General features: G+C 40.6%; 1 pseudogene; it reads left to right on the top strand.

The window, feature by feature from the left end:
- Positions 1-1,519, top strand: part of LOC111143933 — a 5,976-nt pseudogene extending 4,457 nt beyond the window's left edge.
- Positions 1,520-9,936: the final 8,417 nt, after the last annotated feature.

Here is a 9,936-nt window from a genome sequence, read left to right as displayed (position 1 = left end):
CTGCCCACCCTGCCTGCTCTCAGCAGCCTGCTTCCCTCACACCAGCCAGAAGGGGTCTCTACAAATGGGAATCTGACCATGCTGCTTGTGCTTAAAATGTACCTATTGGTATCATCAATTTGCAAAACTGTTTGGCAGTATCTATTCTAGCTGAACCTAGGTATTCCCTATGAGTCAGCATTTACACACCTAACTATAGACCCAACACAACACATAGGTATTCATCCACTAAAAGATAGGTACTACATCTTATAAGAATACCCTCATAGGAAACCCCAAATAGAAACATCCATGAAAATGTTCACACAATGGAATACAGCTCATTCCTCTATGTATTTAGAAAACATGAAAAGGTCCCCATTACCCTCAGAACAAACTCCTCACGTGGACACCATTGTCTTGTATGCTCATGCCCTTCCCACCTGTATGCCTTCAATTCCAGGACTGCACCAATGACTTCTAACTCTCCCTGGTGCACTGAACATACCATTGTCCCAAATGCACTATGCCTCTGTCACCCTGAGCCTTCGTACTTGCTGTCCCCTCTGTCTGGAAACCCCTCTTCCAACTGCCTGGTTCACCTGAATCATACCTACTCACCCTGCACGTCTCCCTGTAGACATCACCAATTTCAAAGTCTCTACATTGCAGTCTGGGTCTGAGACCCACACTTAGCTTCTGCAGTCCCTAGGCTGTCTCTTAACACACCTCTGACTGTCTGTGCTGTCATTTTCGGTTATGACAACTTCCCTCTGTGTACCATGAAAAAGACCTCAGAGTCTTAGCCCTTGGTCATTGTTGGATTCAAGCACCTAGAATGTTTCCATATAAAATAAGCCTTCGGTAACACTTCTTAACTATATGAATGAATAAATGAGAGCAAAGTGCTATGAGGACATATAGCACTCTTCTCTGTTCATGATCATGGGCAATGACTGCTATGTGACTATCTGCCACCCTTGCAGTACAATGTGCTCATGAGTCCTCAGAGTTGTGCTGTCTCGCGTCCTGGTGCTGGGCTGGTGTCTCGGTCATGGAGTTGATGGCGATCCTGATAATTTTTCACCTCACCTTCTTTGGGGCGAATGTATTCCACCATTGGGTCTACTACGTGCTTTCCCTCCTAAAGTTGGCCTATGGGAAGGAGACATCTTCTGTCACGTTGGGTGTGGCCCTGACGTGTGACATGGCTCTTATGGGCTGTTTATTCCTCACCATCCTCTCCTGCATTTTCATAGTGGCCTCCATACTGAGGATCCCCTCTTCTGAGGGCAAGCACAAGTTCTCCATCTCATGTGTGTCCCATCTCTCTGTCGTCTTCTTGAACTATGATTCTGTCTCCATTATCCACCTCAAGTCCAAGGGTCTCCATTCAATGGACAGTAATGCTCTGATAGCCACCGCCTACACAGCCTTCACCTCTTTTCTTAGCCTGATCATTTTCAGCCTCAGGAATAAGGAGATCAGGAATGGCATAATGGGAAGCTTCCAGAGAAAATTCAGTCCCCTAAGCTCCTAATCCTGATGTCCAGTTTGGTGGTAAGGAAACATGACAGAATGGCAGGGAATAATAACATCGACCTCCATAGGACTGTTGTAGGGTTTCAAGGATATGAAAATACACACATTCATAGGTGATGGATACATGTTCAGTATTTGTTTTTCTCCAGTTTGTTTATCTCCCTTGCATGGGATCTAGTGATCATGATCTCCCGTTCTTGACCCTGTGTGATGAAGTTCATCCCATGTCCTCCATCAGAGAAAATGTTATGTACCTAAGGGCCATGAGGGCAGCATCATGTAGGTGTGTCTGGATTCTGATGCACTGGGTTCTCTTGAATGGACAAGCAACAGAAGACTTTCCCCTCTTCCACAGGATAAACAAAATAAGCATCATAAGAAATGCTCAAAGTGTTGATATATACATACATATTTATATATATACACACACACATAAATATAGAATGTTCAATTGGTCTACATATAGTGTGTGTATATATATATATATATACATATATAAATATATATAATGTGTATATATATATATAATGTTCAATTAGTCAACATAAATTACATCATGTTTTTTATTGTGTTATGTTAATCACCATAAAATACATTATTAGTTTTTTTAAAAGATTTTATTTATTTATTTGACAGACAGAGATCACAAGTAGGCAGAGAGGCAGGCAGAGAGAGAAGTGGGGGAGCAGGCTCCCCGAGGAGCAGAGATTCCTACACGGGGCTCGATCCCAGGACCCTGGAATCATGACCCAAGCTGAAGGCAATGGGTTTTTTTTTATCATTTTTTTAAAATTTATTTTCAGCATAACAGTATTCATTGTTTTTGCACCACACCCAGTGCTCCATGCAGTCCGTGCCCTCTCTAATACCCACCACCTGGTTTCCCCAACCTCCCCACCCCCCCACCTCTTCAAACCCTTCAGATTGTTTTTCAGAGTCCATAGTCTCTCATTGTTCACCTACCCTTCCAATTTCCCCCAAATGCCTTCTCCTAACTCCCCATGTCCTCCATGCTATTTGTTATGCTCCACAAATAAGTGAAACAATATGATAATTGACTCTCTCTCGAAGGCAGAGGTTTTAACCCACTGAGCCACCCAGGCGCCCCACATTATTAGTTTTTGATGCAGTGTTCCAAGATTCATTGTTTATGTACAATACCCAGTGCTCCATGGAATACATGCCCTCCTTAATACCCACCACCAGGCATCATTTGTTGTTGTTGTAATATTCAATGATTCATTACTTGCATATAAAACCCTGTGCTCATCACAACACCTGCCCTCCCTAATACTCATCACCCAGCTACCACATTCTTGCACCTCCTTCCCTTCTGTAACCCTCAGTTTTATTCCCAGAGTCCAGAGGCTCTCATGGTTTGTCTCCCTCTCTGATTTCTTCCCATTCAATTTTCCCTCACTTCCCCTGTCGTCCTTTGTGCTAGTCCTTAAGTTCCACATGTGAGTGATAATCATAGGATAATTATCTTTCTCTGCTTGACTTATATCACTCAGCATAGTCTTCTTCTGTTCCATCCAGGTCAATGCAAATGGTAGGTATTCATCATTTCTGATGGCTGAGTAATATTCCATTGTATATGGGAACCATATCTTCTTTATCCATTCCCCTGTTGAAGGACATCTTGGCTCCTAACACAGTTTGCCTACTGGGCACATTACTGCTATGAACGTTGGGGTGCATGTGCCCCTTCTCTTCACTACATCTGCATCTGTGCGGTAAATACCTAGTAGTGCAATTGCTGGATGTAGGATAGCTCTATTATGAACATCTTGAGGAACCTCCATACTGTTTTCCAGAGTGGCTGTATCAGCTTGCATTACCACCAACATTGTAAGAGGCTTCCCCTTTCTCCACATCCTCTCCAACATTTGTTGCTTCCTGCCTTGTTAATTTTTGCCATTCTAACTGGTGGAGCTGATATCTCATTGTGGTTTTGATTTGTATTTTCCCTGATGGCTAGTGATTTTGAACATTTTTTCATGCACCCCGTCTGTTAGGCACTTATATGTCTTCTGTCCATTTCTTGACAGGATTCTTAGTTTTTTGGGTGTTGAGTATGAGAAGTTCTTTGGAGATTTTGGATACCAGCCCTTTATCCTAAAGTCATTTGTAAATATCTTCTCCCGAGCTGTGGATTGCCTCTTTGTTTTGTTGACTGTTTCCTTTGCTGTGCAGAGGTGGGTTTTTTTTTTTTTAATGTTGAAGTCCTGCATTTTTACAATAGCTGAGCTTCAGCTAAACTTTCATATTTCATATTTGCTTTTGTTTCCCGTGCCCTTAGAGATATGTCTTGAAAGAGGTCTCCATGGTCGATGTCCAAGTGGTTACTTTCTATTTTCTTCTCCAGGATTTTGATGGATTCTTCACATTTATGTCTTTTGTCCATTTTGAGTTTATCTTTGTGTATGGCATAAGAGAATGGTCCGGTTTCATTTTTCTGCATTGGCTATCCAGTTTTCCTAGCACCATTCATTGAAGAGACTGTCTTTTTTCCATTGGATAGTCTTTCCTGCTTTGTTGAAGATTAGTTGACCATAGAGGTGAGGGTCCATTTCTGGGTTCTCTATTCTGTTCCATTGATCTATGTGTTGCTGTCTTGATGATAACGGCTTTGTAATATTGCTTGAAGTCAGGCATTGTGATGCCCCCAGCTTTGGTTTTCTTCTTCAACAATTCCCTATTGATTCAGGGTCTTTTCTGGTTCCATACAAATGTGAGGATTGTTCCAGCTCTGTGAAAAATGTTGATGGTCATTGCAAGTGTAGATTCCTCTGGCAGCACAGACATTTTCACAATGTTTATTCTTCTGATCCATGAGCACGGAATGTTCTTCCATCTTTTGGGGTCTTCTTTGATTTCTTTCATGAGTGTTCTGTAGTTTCTAGAGTATAGATCCGTTAACTCTTTACTTAGGTTTATTCCTAAGGATCTTATGGTTTCTGGTGCTATTGTAAATAGAATCAATTCTTTACTTTCTCTTTCTTCAGTCACATTGCTAGTGTATGGAAATGCAACTGATTCCTGGGCATTGACTATGTATCCTGCCACATGGTTGAATTGCTATGAATTCTAGAAATTTGGGTTTTCCACATAAAGTATCATGTCATCTGTGAAGAGAGATAGTTTGACTTCTTCTTTGCAAATTTGAATACCTTTTACTTCTTTTTGTTTTCTGATTGCTGTCGCTAGGACTTCGGGTACTATGTTGAACAACAGTGGCAAGAGTGGGCATCCTTGTCATGTTCATGATCTTAAGGGGAAGTTTCTCAGCTTTTCCCCATTGAGAATGATATTTGCTGTGGGCTTTTCATAGATGACATTTAGGAAATTGAGGAATGTTCCCTCTATCCCTACATGCTGACAAGTTTTAATCAGGAAAGGATGCTGTATTTTGTCAAATGTTTTTTCTGCCTCTGTTGAGAAGACCATATGGTTCTTGTCTCTTCCCTTGTTAATGTGTTCCATCCCACTGATTGATTTGTGAATGTTGAACCACACTTGCATCTCAGGGATAAATCCCAACTGGTTGTAATGGATAATCCTTTTAATGTTCTGTTGAATCCTATTAGGAGGATCTTGTTGAGAATTTTGGCATTCATATTCAACAGGGATATTGATCTGAAATTCTCCTTTTTGGTGGGGTCTTTGCCTGGTTTTGAGATCAAGATAATGCTGGCTTCATAGAGTGAGGTTAGATGTTTTCCTTCTGTTCCTATTTTTTGAAACATCTTCAGAAGAATAGGTATTATTGCTTCTTTGAATGTTTGGTAGAATTTCCCAGGAAATCTGTCAGGCCCTGGACTCTTGTTTTTTGGGAGGGTTTTTTTTAAATCACTATTTCCATCTTGTTACTGGTTATTGGTTTATTCGGGTTGTCAGTTTGTTCAGAAAGTTTAGCTGAAGCTCAGCTATTGTGAAAATGCAGGTAGAACAGGTGTCTCATGATGATTTTGTGAAGTGGATCAAACCGTATGCTTTCTCAGGATGTATTTTCTAATTGATGTATTCAGCAAAAACTCATCAGTACTTATGACAGACACAGAGATTAAGAGCAGGATACAAATATCTTCCCACAATGCTTTCCTGGGAATTTGTGGTTTCTGGAAGAGGGGAAGCTGACAGGACAGGTGTACAGAGCAAGATGGAATCACTCAGGTCAAGAAATAACATGTCAAGCATTGACATAAGTAGCCAAGGGTGTTGTTGCTCAGACCGGATATCGCTGAAACTAGCACAAGCTGATGGCTTCCAGAACTGGTAACCAACTGAACCCAAGGAGGTCTCCAAAGGCCCAAGACTGATTAAACTCCCCCCTCCCTTTTTAAAGATTTTATTTATTACAAAAGAGAGATAATGAGAGAGGGAACACAAGCAAGCTGAAAGATGGAAAGGGAGCAAAGCTCCCCACTGATTAGGGAGCACAATATGGGGCTCAAACCCAGGACCCTGGGACCATGATCAAAGACGAAGGCAGACACTCAACCAACTGAGCCACCCAGGTGCCCCTGATTAAATTCCTTTTAAAAAGGAGCATTTTTGGAGGAGTCAAGATGGAGGAGTAGCAGGCTGAGATGACATCAGTAACAGGATATCAGCTAGATAGTTTATCAAACCATTCCAAACACCTACAAATCCAACAGGAGATCAAAGAGAAGAAGAGCAGCAATTCTTGAAACAGAACATCGACCACTTTCTGAATGGTAGGACAGGCGGAGAAGTGAATCCAAAGCAACAGGAAGATAGACTATGGAGGGAGGCGCCGGCACCCGGCAAGCAGTGGAGCATCAGAGCACAAAATCAGAACTTTTAAAAGTCTGCTCCACTGAGGGACATCACTCCAGAGGCTAGCCAGGGTGAAGCCCGGGTGAGGACAGCATGGTCTCAGGTCCTGTGAGGTCACAGAAGGATTGGGGTGTCTGAGTGTCACCGAGCTTGCAGATATTAAAGCAGGGGAGCTGGCTACAGAGACGGAGCTGAGGAGTGAGCTCTCAACTCAGGGTTACCTTAAACTGTGATCTGTGGCACAGTCAGACAACTGCTCTTCAAGCAAGGACACTTCAAGATCCGGGGAGACCTCCTTGGAAGAGCGCAAGGATCTGCTGGGTTTGGAGACTCCAGGCAGGGCTATGTGCCAGAGACAGAGATGCTTGGTCACAGGCTAGGTGAACTCAGAGCACGGCCAGAGGCCAGGGAGACTGGAGTGATTGAGCCCTTTTCTCAGAGGGCGCACTGAAGAGTGGGACCCCAAGCTCTCAGCTCCTCCAGCCAGAGATTGGGAGGCCGCCATTTTCATTCCCGTACTCGGCAACTCTATGGAAAGCATTCAGGGAAAAAAAGCTCCTGAAAGTGAACCCAAGCGGATTACTTAGCCTGGCCCCTGGCAAGGGCGGTGCAATTCCACCTCGGGCAAAGACACTTGATAATCCCTACAGCAGGCCCCTTCCCCAGAAGATCCAGCAAGAAATCCAGCAAAGACCAAGTTCACTTATCAAGGAGAATAGCGGAATTCCAGAGGAGGAGAAAGCAAAGCATGGAATTCATGGCTTTCTCCCCATGATTCTTTAGTCTTGCAAAGTTAATTAATTTTTTTAATTTTATTTTTTTCTTATGCTAAAGTTTTTTTTAACTTTTACTCTTTCCTCTTTTAACATTTTTAACTAGTTTATCCTAACAATACCTTTCATAAAAAAATCTTTTTGAAACTTCATTATTATAGTCATATTTTATCCTAATAAAGTAGCTAACTTTATTTTTGTATACACATAGGTTTTTTCTTCTAAAAAAATTTGGGACACAACTTCTTCTAATAGATCAAAATATAACCCTAAATCTAGCACTGGGCTTTGTTCTAGTCTCCAGCCTGAGCAAATTCTCTCCACTTTCTTTTTCTTTATTCTCCCAACCAACTTATCTGATCAACTTCTCTTTTAGAAAAATTTTTTAAAAAATTTTCATCTTTATAGTCATATTGCATCCCTTCATTGTGTTTACCATTCTTTAAAATTTTGGGAGGTAGTTTCTTCTAAGAGAGCAAAATAGTCCCAAAATTAAGTGGGTGGCTCTGTTCTATTGACCAGTCTAATATATATATTTTCTTTTTTATTTTTTCTTAATTTTTTTCTTTTTTAAATTTTTTTTCTGAACTTTTTTTTACCTCCTTTCTTCCCTCCACAATTTGGGGTCTCTCCCGATTTGGTTAAAGTACATTTTCTTGGGGTCTTTGCCACTCTTTTAGTATTTTATTCTCTCCTTCATATATTCTTATTTGGATAAAATGACAAGGCAGAAAAACTCACCACAAAAAAAAAAAAAGAACAAGAGGCAGTACCAAAGGCTAGGGACCTAATCAATATGGACATTGTTAATATATCAGATCTAGAGTTCAGAATGATGATTCTCAAGGTGCTAGCTGGGGCTCGAAAAAGGCATGGAAGATATGAGAGAAACCCTGTCTGGAGAAATAAAAGCCCTTTCTGGAGAAATAAAAGAACTAAAATCCAACCTAGCTGAAATTTAAAAAGCTATTAATGAGGTGCAATAAAAAATGGAGGCTCTAACTGCTAGGATAAATGAGGCAGAAGAGAGAATTAGTGATATAGAAGACCAAATGACAGAGAATAATGAAGCTGAGTAAAAGAGAGACAAACAATTACTGGACCAAGAGGGGAGAATTCAGGAGATAAGTGATACCATAAGACAAAACAACATTAGAAGAATTGGGATTCCAGAAGAAGAAAGAGAGATGGGAACAGAAGGTATAGTGGAGTGAATTATTGTAGAGAAATTCCCTAATATGGCAAAGGGAACAAGCATCAAAATCCAGGAGGTGCAGAGAATCCCCCTCAAAATCAATAAGAATAGGTCCACACCCCGTCATCTAATAGTAAAACTTACAAGTCTTAGTGACAAAGAGAAAATCCTGAAAGCAGCCCGGGACAAGAAGTCTGTAAGATACAATGGTAAAAATATTAGATTGGCAGCAGACTTATCCACAGAGACCTGGCAGTCCAGAAAGAACTGGAATGATATATTCAGAGCACTAAATGAGAAAAAGATGCAGCCAAGAATACTATCTCCAGCTAGGTTATCATTGAAAATAGAAGGAGACATCAAAAGCTTCCAGGACAAACAAAAGCTAAAAGCATTTGCAAACACCAAACCAGCTCTACAGGGAATATTGAAAGGGGTCCTCTAAGCAAAGAGAGAGCCTAAAGTAATAGACCAGAAAGGAACAGAGACAATATACAGTAATAGTCACCTTACAGGCAATACAATGGCACTAAATTCATATCTCTCAATAGTTACCCTGAATGTAAATGGGCTAAAGGCACCAATCAAAAGACACAGGGTATCAGAATGGATAAAAAAAAAAACCCCATCAATATGCTGTCTACAAGAAACTCATTTTAGACCCAAAGTCACCTCCAGATTGAAAGTGAGGGGGTGGAAAACAATTTCCATGCTAATGGATATCAAAAGAAAGCTGGGGTGGCAATCCTTATATCAGATCAACTAGATTTTAAGCCAAAGACTATAATAAAAGATGAGGAAGGACACTGTATCATACTCAAAGGGTTTGTGCAACAAGAAGATCTAACAGTTTTAAATATATATGCCCCTAACATGGGAGCAGCCAACTACATGAACCAATTAATAACAAAATCAAAGAAACATATCAACAAGAATACCATAATAGTAGGAGACTTTAACACTCCCCTCACTGAAATGGACAGATCATCCAAGCAAAAGATCAACAAGGAAATAAAGGACTTAAATGACACACAGAACCAGATGGACATCACAAATATATTCAGAACATTCCATCCCAAAGCATCAGAATATACATTCTCTAGTGCCCATGGAACATTCTCCAAAATAGATCACATCCTGGGTCTTAAATCAGGTCTCAACTGGTATCAAAAGATTGGGATCATCCCTGCATATTTTCAGAACACAATGCTCTGAAGCTAGAACTTAATCACAAGAGGAAATTTGGAAAGAACCCACATACATGGAGACTGAAGAGCATCCTTCTAAAGAAAATGAATGGGTCAACCAGGAAATCAAAGAAGAATTGAAAAAATTGATGGAAACAAATGATAATGAAAACACAACAGTTCAAAATCTGTGGGACACAGCAAAAGCAGTCCTGAGGGGAGGAAAATATATAGCGATACAAGTCTTTCTCAAGAAACAAGAAAGTTCTCAAATGCACAACCTAACCCTACCCCTAAAGGAGCTGGAGAAAGAACAACAAAGAAAGCCTAAACCCAGCAAGAGAGGAGAAATAATAAAAATCAGAGCAGAAATCAATGAAATAGAAACCAAAAAGACAATAGAACAAATCAACAAAACTAGGAGCTGGTTCTTTGAAAGAATTAATAAGATCGATAA

Source organism: Enhydra lutris, unplaced genomic scaffold, assembly GCF_002288905.1.
Source record: "Enhydra lutris kenyoni isolate GAN:26980312 unplaced genomic scaffold, ASM228890v2 scaffoldscaffold10, whole genome shotgun sequence".
Classification (NCBI taxonomy): domain Eukaryota; kingdom Metazoa; phylum Chordata; class Mammalia; order Carnivora; family Mustelidae; genus Enhydra; species Enhydra lutris.
This window is presented reverse-complemented; position numbering and strand designations above follow the sequence as displayed.